Below are 12,710 nucleotides of genomic sequence, written 5' to 3' on the forward strand. Positions count from 1 at the left end.
CCTCTCTCTCCAATACCTTGAAATGATGGGGGGGGGGGTAACTTTAGATATGAGAGTGACCGAACAATTGTAAATCAGTGAAATATTTGACTTTTCTTTTGATTAGTTAATATTTTCTGTGAGAGTGATTATTGCAAAGGATTATACCCCTTTCTGTACACAAAACATACCAGTATTTTGAGAAATAACAACAGAAAAAAGACCACATTCTTCCTGACTGTTCAAATCCTTAAAAAAATAAAATATGGTAATTTTTACTTTCTCAGGCATTCATCACAGGCTCCCCAATTCCTGTCTCTATTTCTCTATCACCCCCATTCTTAATTCATCTTTTTGTCTCTATCCAACAGCTCATTTATAACTGTGGCCTTGTTCTATCCTACATGTATTCTATTCTTCTGTCAGCTTGCCGTCATTCCTACTTTTCACAAACTTTTTTCTCTTCTGACATTCAAATCAGAATGAATATACTGTAAGACATCTTCAAATTCAATGAATTCATTTTTGTTACATGCCCAGTGATAAACGTTTTCATTGAGCTATTTTAAATAATCAGAATCCACACAGCGTAAATTTTTTGTTGTAAAGTTGTGCAAATCAATGTTTGTCCAAACTTAAAAGCAAGTAATGTATAAGGTAGGACTTCTGTGTGGTTTTCAGCCTCTTCTCCAAGTTTTAATACAGTCCATTATTGTTGTTGACTTCCACTTTACCCCTCTTGGACTTTCTGGTATTCAGTAGGAGTGGTCTTCGAGAAATTAAGGTGCTGAAGACTTTGGCACTGGTGTCTTTGCAGTATCTGGGAGGTTGTTTGCTGAATCGAAAAGTCTTTTGGGAAATACCTTGGTTTGGGTGAATTCTGTAGGAGACGAATTAATAAAAAAATAAGAAAAAAGAATATTGAACAAAAACAGATACAAGAATGAAAAGATAACTATTCAAAGATAATTTTTCAATCAAATATTCGATTATCCATGAAGAACAATATTCGTTTAGAAATCAAACCTTTTGCAGTGACTTGCAACAAGATAATTTTTTTAAAAATATACATGATGATATATAAACCCTATCTAGCCCCGGGGGGGGGGGGGGGCTTAATAAGCTCCCCTCCCCATCCACATTTTTCATGATAAGTCCACAATGAGAAATGAGGTACCATGATTACTTTTTGGTCAATTCTGCAGAGCTTTTGAGACACCCGGATATTCAGTTACGCAACATTTTATGAGTTTATGTCGGACCAAAAATTGCTCAAAAATATTATTTTGTATACACATTTAATCCAATGGAAATTCTATTTTCAGTCATAATTGACAAATTTATCATTATTCTTGCACTTATTGGTTGAAAATAATCAAATCTTTGCTTTTTATAATCAGAATAGTGCCATGAACAGATCCCATTAAAAAAACTATAAAATACATAAGGCCCCAAAACAAAGAAATACATATGGAATTATAGAAACAATAAAATACATAAGATTAGAAATGTCATTTACCATTTATTTTTGAGCAACTTTGTTAGAAATCATAGAATTTCGGGAATTCTTTAGAGATTAACCTTTAAAACAAAGAATTCTCTATTACGCATAAATTAGCATTACTAATTTATTAACAATAAATAATTTATTAACAATAAATTTTAATGAATTCTGTAACCTTTAGTTCCATGCTTGCAGATTACATTGATGTTGATGTGTGCATTGGTTTTCGTTTTGATCAGAGGCAAGATCTGAAGAGGGGGACCAAAAAAGCCCACCTCCCCCTCCCTGGGCTATGCAATCTCAAAGTAGCCCAGGATTATGAGTTAAACCAAATTTTAAAAAATATATTTATTTAGTAGTTTACTGTAAATACACAGTATAGGCCCCGGTCCATGGTTATCCTCCTGATTAGGATAATTTTCATCTCTATTTTGCTACTGAAAATTGAATAATTAAAGCAATGTTCTATCAAAACAAAGGTAGATAAAACAGAATATATATTTCTTTAGAACGCATGTATGATATAGATCCACTGTACCTTCTGAAGACGAGGCGGGAAATCAAATATGGTTGGGACAGCATCCTGTTTAAGACGTATCGTCTGCCCAGGTCAAAGCAAGCATCTTCAAAATGATCAGAACAGAGTACAGAGCTCTTGGAGGAATTCAATGAAGCTCGCTTCATATTGACCATCCTTACTGTGTTACAGTTCCGGTCTTGGTACCGGTTCAGTCCAATGGCTGAATGGGAATCTGCAGCAAATGTAAACACATGTCATAGAATCAATTACACATAATTAAGAAAGTTTGACGTGTCCAAAGGAAACAGATGCCCCCGCAGAATTGTAGTACAAAATGTTTTTTATTGTTTTATGATGCAATTTTCTGTAAATCAATTAAACTATACACTAAATAAAATAAGATTTCAGTTCTTGATGTTTTAATAAGAGATTACCACAATTTTGTTTATGAATTTTGAACAGAAAAGTTGATATTTCCCCCCAAATTACTAAATCATGGAAATTGAATGCCTACAAAAAAAAACACTTTATAAGTAATATGACATTTCATTCCTAATACATGATTATATACGTGTTGTCCCTAGGTGTCCTGAGTCTTGTCAATCGGGGGGGGGCGAGGAGAATTTGCACAATGGAAAAATTGATATACATTGGGTTTCAAAGCTTAATTTCATTTCGGGTAAATCAATATGCTTTATTTCATTTGAATCAATTATACCAATTTTAGGGCATAAAATACAAATTCAATTCAAACCTATAAATATAGCCCTTGAACTACTTATTTTTTTAATTCAGGAATTCTGATCAAATGTATATTAAAAACAATCAGTAGGCCTATATAATGTTTTTAACCCTTATGAGACTGGGGGCTGATTTACCCCCTTGTCATATTTTGCAATAAATCCACTGCACAATTTTTTTTACCGCATCACTCACAGACTTACAGCATCACTCACTTTTTCGAGTCTCGCGCAACTTTTGAGACCAAAATTGCGACCCCCTGGTATGTGCTTTCGAAATTACACAACATTTTGGAAGTGCATGCAGACCAAAAGTTGCTGGAAAAATGTGAATTTGCGTACAAATCTATGGAAATAGTGTTTTTAGCCATAATTCATAAATGTGCCATTATATTTCCTTTTACTGATTAAAATCAATTAATTTCAACTTTTTTACGGTCAAATATGGTCCCCGACTATTTCCATTGAAACAACAATAAACACATAAGAAAATAAGTGTGATGTTGAAATATATTGAGTCTGTGAACCAAAAGTGATCATTTCAGGGGCATTATTTAGTTAATTAGAGCAAACTTTTGATTTTACGCGTAAATTAGCAATGAGATTTAGGCAAAATTTGATTATAGTTTTTTAGAATATACCATGGGTAATGCGTTTGCCAATCATCGCTGTGATCCCATGATTGACTGCCCAGATCATAAAGCCCCCCCCCCCCCCAGTCTTCTTAGGAAATGAAATAGCCCAGTCTATGTAGGTTACTGGTAATGTTTTTTTTTTACTTTTTCATTTTTCTTATGTACAGATTTTCAAATTTATTACTAATAGAAATTTTCAGCAATTTCTGAAAATAATGATACAGATACAAATTTTGGCAATGACTCACATTGAGTTGTACATGAAATCAAGTTTTTAAGCAATTCGGGATCTGATAATATGCACTTGTGTATATCATAACTGCGTAACCATGCATGCATTCCAAAAATAGTCTTGAATGTTGTGTGGCCCTGCCATGTTTACGAATTTATTGTAGATAAAAGTGAGCTAATCACATAGATTTGTTTGTTAAAATGATATTCTTAATATTGATTGCTGTGCAAGATTGAACAGGGAGAAGAGGAACATGACAAAGCAATCAAGAAAGAGTAAAGGGGGGAAGAGAAAGAGGATTTATTTATAACACACAAGTAAAAAAAATGTGTTTTAAAACACACTGGTTAAAACGTGCCAACCCGGGCCCCAGTTAACGCGATCAGAAATCCATTCAATATGATTGAACTTAATATCATGCAGAAATCAATACGCATATAAATGTAATCAAAAAAATAAATTTTGAACCAACTTGCATAATGAGCTGTGAACTTAGCCTGTATTTTGGTGACATCTACCTACACACCAAATTTTTTTAAATCCATTGAATGTTTTTCAAGTTATTGCGCGGAAACCAAGGGGGGGGGGCTGACAGGGGCAACACTTAATGCCCCCTCCGGGCTTCATCTGCAGGGGCATAAAAACTCTAGGCCTACTCATCAGCAGGGGCCCGTTTCTCAACACCTGGACAAGTTAGTCCTATTTATCTACCAAACACAGAATTAGTTCCAAAATTACCCAAAAGGATTAACTAGAATCCATTAATATCATATTGATACTATTGGTGGAAAGTACATACCAGACGTAGCCTTAGTCACAAAATAGCAAATTTTCCAAAAGTTGCAAAAAATAGAGGCAAAATATGCTTAAAAAGTACTTAAACATGCAGACATGGGCATTAAATTTCTGAGGAAATGAAATTAACACTAATTCATATCATGATAAAAAAAATCACATGTAAGTGGACATTGAGATATTTATCCCAAGATATAAAATTTGAATAGTTTACGTAAGTAAACCATAAGGCTTTCTTCCTAACATGATGGTTTCTAGTGTTGCTGTTGGATGTTTGTGGTCTATATCATGGTTGTTCCACTTTATATGTTTGTCATTTTGCCTCCGACGAAGATTCTGCTAGGATCGAAAGCTTAGGCCCCCTTTTGACTCTCTAATTTACTCCATTGGCTCTTTTTTTTTTAGATAAGCAGTTTTCAGCAGCTTCTTTTTGCCTTTAACATGATGATAATCAAACAGATTTTCAGGATTCCAAACATCAAAAAATATATTATCATGGATTGTTAAACTCTTTAGATACCTAAACGCACAATTTTATGAATGCTATGCGTATATTAGAGGAAGAATTTATTAAAATTTTGATAAGGGTCTGAAAACGAGTCCAATTATGGATGACCTGAAGTGGTAGAATCTTTGTCAATTCAATTATTTTACTACCTTAAATTAACACTTGTTATAATTTCTGTGCATTACAATTACTATTGAATGATTTATCCCACTTGTTTGCTATATAATTCATTTTTCTTTAAATTATTACGTAATAAAATTTTCAAATTTCGAGGCTCATTTGAATGTCACAGTCTATCCACATGATATCACTACATAAAGGACAAGTCCACTCCAACAAAAACTTTATTTGAATAAAAAGAGAAAAATTCAACAACCATAACACTGAAAATTTCATCAAAATTGCATGTAAAATAAGAAAGTTATGGCATTCTAAAGTTTCGCTTCATTTCACAAAACAGTTATGCACATCTCGGTCGATATGCAAATGAGAAACTGATGACATCACTCACTATTTCTTTTGTAATCTATTATATGAAATATGAATTATTTTTATTTCTCGTCATTGTCATGTGAAATGAAGTGTCATTCCTCCCTGAACACGTGGAATTACATTATTTTAACATTTTGTGCTTCAGGCAAGGAGGTCCTAATTGTCAAATTTGTAAAAAATGAAATATTGTATAATTCAAACAATAAAAAAACAAAAGAAATAGTGAGTGACATCATCGACTCTCTCATTTGAATGTAACTGGCTCGTTAATATAACTATTTTGTTCAAAATAAGCGAAACTTTGAAATGTCATTAATTTATTATTTTACATCCGATTTTGATGAAATTTTCAGCATTGTGCTTGTCTGGTCTTTCTCCATTGATTCAAATCAACATTTTTTCTGAGGTGGACTTGACCCTTAAGAAAGAAGTAAGTTATGACAGGTTTGGAGATGTCATAACTATTTGGTCAAGTTGTCCCCGATCTTGGCAAAGAGGGATTCGTGAAACAGTTCGCTAACAGGTAGCTAACTATTTCCAATTTAGTTAAGAAGTTAGAAGACTTAACGGTGTTGAGAAACGGGCCCCAGTCTACGCAAGCAGAACCAAACAGAATCAGTTTGCCACACTCAAATTCCCAATTTGCACTCGCATCAATTATTTAGTTACGTACCTATCATTTTATGATCTAGTGCATAGAACAAATGACCATTTTTTTTAGGTCGGAATGTCAACAATTTTCAGCTCGTGCTTCGCATTCCCATTATTGAAATATGTACCATCCTCATGGTTAAACAGTCCTTAACAGGATCATGCTAGAACACTTATTAAAAATTATGTTCGTGCTTGGCATTCTCAGTAATTATCTAGAACACACACATCTTGTTCAGGATCACAAACGGTGCCTAGAATGTTAAATTTTCAGGACAAAATACATCCTAAATACATATATAAAAGTTCCAAAAAAAGTAAGAAAAAAAATTGCTTGCCTTTGCACTTTTTATATAAGGCCTACGTGATTATTTCATATTGATGTTATTTTATAAGAAACCAACTCGCATATTTAATGACCCAGTGTAGTGGTCCACCCGGATACCCCCAACCAGTAATTGGGAGGAGATACCTGCGGGTCACAGTTCTGTGTGCGCACCCTTGTAGGCGACCCAGATTGGCTGGCTCCTCCAATACGCCTTGGAATGTCTTTAACAGATATATGGCACTATATAAATGCTGTGCATCATCATCTACCAACACACCCAAATTTTAAAAAATCTGATGACTTTTGATAAGATATCGTGAGGAATCCAACTTGCATATTTAATGAGCTGTGATCTTTGACCAGCATATTCCGAATTCGAACTTAGCCTGTATTGGTATCATCTACCTACACACCCAAATTTGTTCAAATAAGTAGAATATTTCATAACTCATAAAAAAGACATTATCATGCGGAAACTAAATTGCATATTTAATGTGTTTTGACCTGCCGACTCCAAATTCAAACTTGGCCTGTACTATCAGAGGGTCGTGTGTTCGAATCCCGCCATGGACTAGCGTCCTTTGGCAAGGCGTTAATCCACTTTGCCACTCTCCACCAGGTGTTAAATGGGTACCTGGTAGGATGTGAAAGCCTATGTATAATGTAGTATGCCTAGCAATTGAGTCTTGGAACTCTTGTTGGAGTGCTCCCCAGGGAGTGGAGAAGGTGCATACATTGTACGCAGGCATACAAGGTTCTGATGACCGTGGTAATACTGAGTCTGGAAAGCGCTTAGTCTCTTAGAGACGTCGTTCCGATGCATTAAGCGCTATATAAATATGTGGAATATTATTATTATTACTATGGTGTCATCCACTCCTATGGTGTCACCCACTCCAAGCTGTGGGGAAGTTACACATTGATGCAGAGGTTCGAGCCCTGATCACGTCTTTCGGATTGTGACATTAAAGGTCGGTCCCAGACGTAAATAATCAAACCTGATTGATATACGTCTGTCAAAAACTCAAAATACACACACACACTCCTAGTACCAATGATTAATGTTAATGTTTGGACCTCATAGGCGACATTACCCAAAATATGGGTTGCCGGTTGGACAATGCTGTTCTGAATCTGATTTCAAACTCAAGACTTTGGTAAATGTACGCCTTAATACAAATTGGAGTTATGCGATATGACTTTCATTTGGTGGGAAGACATTTAATACTTTATAAAATTAGTTGAAATTAAAATGGATTATATTAATGCTCACTGTTGGTGAGCATTTCTACACGATCCCCCTATTGAGATTTATAGTAAATATTTTGGAATTATATTAGTTATGCGACCCCTCCCTCATGATGATCACAGCATTATTTGTAATGGGGATATATTTCGTTCATATTCTTGTCTCTTCTTTCTCTTTTTAGCCTTTTTTTTGCTTGTTAAAACCTTTTCATTTTTTTTTTGGGGGGGGGCTTGCCAAATTTTATGTGGGTCAAAATTACATTCATTTTTTTAGTGACAATCTTATTTTTCATTTGTCAAATTTTACGCAAGACAAAATTACCTTCGATCATTATTACAGTTAAAACCTTTTTTTTAATTTTAATTTTTTTTTTGGGGGGGTTGCCAAATATAACATGGACAAAATGACTTTCCCTTTTCTTATTTATTTTTTTGGGGGGAGCTTGCCGAATATCACGCGAACGAAATGACTTTCATTTTTAGTGACCATCACTTTACGTGAGACAAAATGACCGGTTTTTTTTAAGTGAGAACCTTTTTTGGGAGTTGTCTAATTGTACTTGAGAAAATTCACCCCACCCCCCCCCCCTACTTTGGAAAATCTTGGATTTACCTCTAGTTTTAATCATGATTAACCCTAAATAGACTGGGCTATTTCGATGCCTAAGAAGACTGGGGAGGGGGGCTGATTCAGCGCCCCCTTATGATCTCGGACGTCGATTGCGCGATCGCGACGAAAATTGGCACACATTACCCATGGCATAATCTACCAAATTATCACATCAAATTATGCAAAAAATCTCATGTTTCATTTATTATGCTAATTTTTGCGTAAAATCATTAGTTTGCTCTAATTAATAAAATAATGCCCCTGAAATGCTAATTTTTGTTTCACCTACTCTAGATAGGCATCTGATCAAATTTATTTTTAAAAAATTTCAACATCATGTTTATTTTCTTATGTATTCTATTGTTTTCTAAATTTCTTATGTATTTCATTGTTTTTCGACTTTGTTTTTCATTGTTTTTTCAATGGAAATTGTCAGGGACTTTATTTTGACCATGAAAAAGATAAAATAAATTGATTTTAAGCAGTAAAAGGAAAAATAATACATTTATGAATTTTGGCTAAAAACACTATTTGTATTGGATTTGTACACAAATTCACGTTTTTGAGTAATTTTGGGTCTGCATGCACGAACGAAATGTTGCGTAATTTCGAAAGTGTGTACCCGGGGGTCACAATTTTGGTCTCAAAAGTTGTGCGAGACTTGAAAGTAAAAAGTCAGCGAGCAACGCGGTCAAAAAGATTTGCGCGGCGGATTTATCACGAAAAATGTTGAGGGGGGGGCTGATTCAGTCTTTTTAGGGTTAAGATCATGCGTATACCACGGCAGAGGCGTAAACCGCTGCAGGGGCATGCAGGCTGGCCCTTGATCCCTAGTGGATTTCACCGGAAAAAAAATCCAGATAAGAGAAAAGGAAAGAAAGAGAGAGGGGGGGGGGGAGAAAGGGAAGACTGGGAAATAAACGAAAAGGTCCCCCCAAAAAAAAGGAGGGGAAAAGAGAGAAGAAAAAGCGAAATCATTAAAGGGGTGTATATTATAACTTCATTTATAATTGTTTTTCCTTCTTTTATGGGGGGGGTCAAAAAAATAAAAACCTTAACGAAATGTTTTTCTATAATTACATTTAGGTCTACACTCGCAATTTAATAAAAAATAGTAGCCATCTATATACAAATGATGCGTTAGAGTGGGTCAGTAGGAACTCTGTGTACAAGGTAACCACATGCACACAGTTCCACTGACCCACGAAAGAAACCCATGCATCATCTGTTTATAGAATGGAATTTTTTTTTTAATAAACCACAAAAATTAATGATTTACTGGATGCATGATAATTTCATGCGTCCGGTAAATTTAATTTACCGGACACATGATTTTTTTTACCGGACACATGATTTATTTACTGGACGCATGATTTATTTACCGGATCGATGCATGAAAATTCCAAAATCTAATGCAGAGCGCAGACACTTTGATAACCCTGGACAACATAAATATGGGCTTAACTGGATAATGTTGCCACAAAGATATTGTTATACCCAAAATGCCAGATACAGCTTTGCATTGACTATATCTTGAGCAGTTGAGGCAGCCTCCGACCTCCAATACATGTAGCTGTGTGTGTGTATGCGGGCCGCGCTGGGGGCCAGCGCCTGCCTGGGCCTGCAGTGGATATTTCGCTGTGCACAGCCAGCCCAGGGCAGTATAGATCTAACGTTAGATCGTACATGTATGTCTGGACTTCTCAACTAACGAGTATGTGGGCAGTTTTAATCCCAATGACAATTACGGTACCGTATTTGTACTTACAGATCATTTTGCATCCTTTGATTCATTCTGCTTTGATCGAAATTCAAATTTTGACGTAAACAAGCGACGGTAACAGTACATGCGCGATGACATCACAATGACCTTTTCGGACGATTGCTTGTTTACAGTGGATATCGTTGCGTTTTGATTATCGCGATATCGTTCATGCAGCCCAGTAAAATTTTTGCATTGCTCTCAACCAATCAGATTGCAGGGATTTTCTCATCCATTACAACTATAAAAAGTTTTAAAATTGCTAAAGATCCAGAGATATCAAAACCCACCTGCTGATTTAGCACTGGGGTACACAAGCCAGGGTTATGCCCAGTGCATGCCCCCCGAATGTTCTACGTACAACCAAGATATAAAAAAATGAAGGGAATTAAAGAAACCAAAATTAGGAAAAGTGTAAGGTAAGATATCTGTCTCAAATTTAGATTTGCACGAAAGGTTTTTTCTCGCTTGCTTCATTCGCTTGGAACATATAAAGCAACTTTATTCCCACGTGCCATATGTTTCGGCCTATTTCTTTCTACTATTTCATTTTTTTTACTCATCATGCTCCTGCCACACAGGGGTTTGCCCTAATGCATGAACAATCATTAAAAAATATCATTTTCATACCATGTGACTGGGAATTTTTTGCTCTACCCCTCCCCCCTCCTCGATCCCTGTATCGATTTGACTTGACATGGGCCTATACCTGATGTATTCTGCTTCAATATAAAATCATAACGGATAGAACGCCTTGAATACAGGCCAAACAGCCTAACGACACACACACACACACATTGCCGTGTCACGTGACAATCAGTATTAAACGAGGATGTGTACAACCCTATGGCGACAAGGCTAGTCGCAAAAGTTGAGCAAGTTCTGGACGAATAGGCTTCAATACCCCAAGAAAAGAAGTAGTATCTAGGGACTAATTAAAAATAGTTTTCTTAATGGAGTTCCATGTTAAAATCTACTAATTTAAGTCCAACTTTTAATTCGCGTGCACTCACTTTTTTAACACAGGAATTAATAGGCACGGTGCCTAGAGTGTCATCTACCAACACACCTAAATTTAAAAAAAAAACAATCAAATATATTTCAATTTATTGCACTGAAACCAAGTGGGGGTGGGGGGGGGAGGCAGGCAAATCAATGGACAGGTGGAACGCTTAATGCCCCCTCCGGACTTTGTCTGCGAGAGCATAATTACAGAGGAGCTGAATTTGAAGAGGGCCTGAATCAAGACTGAAACATCGCAATACGTGTAAGTGGAGTAGGCTAGGGCACTCACACTAGTACGAGGCCCGGGGGGGGGGCACTCAGTATATAATGCATAGTGGGTATGTGCCGCGGAGGGGACCCCCATTTTTACACCCAAATTTCCGTTCCAAGCCAAGGCATAGCATTTTTGTCTTATTGAGAAAAAAACAAAGAAAGCTGCTCCAAGGCAAAGCATTTTGTTCTTATCTAGAAAAAAGAAGAAATTCGCTCCAAAGCTTCGCATATTTTTCGTTACGCCATTCCGGTCGCATTGATCTGCTGCAATTTTGGTGAAAAGCGGCCACAGAGCGCTGTCCGACCATCGTCTCTGAGCGAGCGCACCCGGCGGAGGCTGCGCTAGCTGCATCACGGATGCCCGTTCCATAGGGATGCATACGCACGTACTCACACGCTGGCGATCGATCCGTTCCAACTTCCAAGGACCCCCATTTCACAAAATTTTAGTTCCAAACCCCGTTCCGAGGACCCTCCTTTTTACAATACTCCCGCTCCAAGCCCAAGGCCCCCGTTTTTGTCTCTCCTGCGGCACACCCCCACCACTTTTTTGTTCAAGTGCCCCGGCCCCGGGGTACGAGGTTAGTGAGGCTGGGTAAACTTGCGCCAAGTTGCGGCCAAGCCCGCCCAACATGCCCAAACTGTTGAATAAATTTGTTATTTCAAATTAAAAAAAAATATATTTGTCATCTGATTTCAATGAAATTTTCAGCATTTTGCTCTGTATGAATTTTACATTATTTGCTAAGTTCTAGGCCAAAATATCTTCAGCCTGTATAATTCCTCACCATTTTAGGTGTGCAGAAAAGACCAATCCCCCCCCCCCCTTTGTCTGACTACAGTACACAAACTTGAATACATGGGACTATAATTTTTACAGTACACAGCTTCTTGCAAATGAAAGTAGCAGGTATGGCAACCACTACGATTTCCCATTTTGTTTTCAACGTAATTCAAACATAGCTGAACTTACGAATGCAATGTCCGTCCACATTCTACTAATTAGAGAAGTTGTTTGCAGCTCTTGTTGGCATGAATAACCATGATAACGTGAAATCTAAGCTAAACAGGAAAGGTTCACCAACATGCCGACCTGTGAGTGTGACCGTCCCGCGGCCGGATATCGATCGATCGAAGATCGGCTTGAGCAAGGTGCAGCCAATCAGCGACGATCTCATATACCCTGCCAGAAAGAGGAGACAGAATTATTTTACATGGACGGAATTTTTTGTGATGTGACACAAAATCATTTCGTCGACAGAATTTTTTGTGATGTGACACAAAATCATTTCATCGACGGAATAGATATTCGCATCGCAACAAAATGAATTTTGAGGACGAAATTTTATTCCGTCTCGACGAAATTGATTATAAGTGTGACACAAAATAAATTTCGTATACGAAATCACACTGCATCATGACGAAATG

General features: G+C 36.7%; 1 long non-coding RNA gene across 2 annotated transcripts; it reads right to left on the reverse strand.

Annotated features, from left to right (window-relative positions):
* Nucleotides 1-215: 215 nt before the first annotated feature.
* On the reverse strand, nucleotides 216-12,476 carry LOC121419601. 2 transcript variants are annotated; one of them, XR_005970614.1, is made up of 3 exons: nucleotides 12,256-12,476; nucleotides 2,022-2,235; nucleotides 216-859 (listed from the first exon to the last, which is right to left on the reverse strand). It is a non-coding gene; the product is annotated as an uncharacterized LOC121419601 (long non-coding RNA). The 2 variants fall into 2 exon arrangements; XR_005970615.1 differs by lacking the exon at nucleotides 12,256-12,476 and adding an exon at nucleotides 10,011-10,535.
* Nucleotides 12,477-12,710: the final 234 nt, after the last annotated feature.

Source organism: Lytechinus variegatus, chromosome 1 (assembly GCF_018143015.1).
Source record: "Lytechinus variegatus isolate NC3 chromosome 1, Lvar_3.0, whole genome shotgun sequence".
NCBI classification, from domain to species: Eukaryota; Metazoa; Echinodermata; class Echinoidea; order Temnopleuroida; family Toxopneustidae; genus Lytechinus; species Lytechinus variegatus.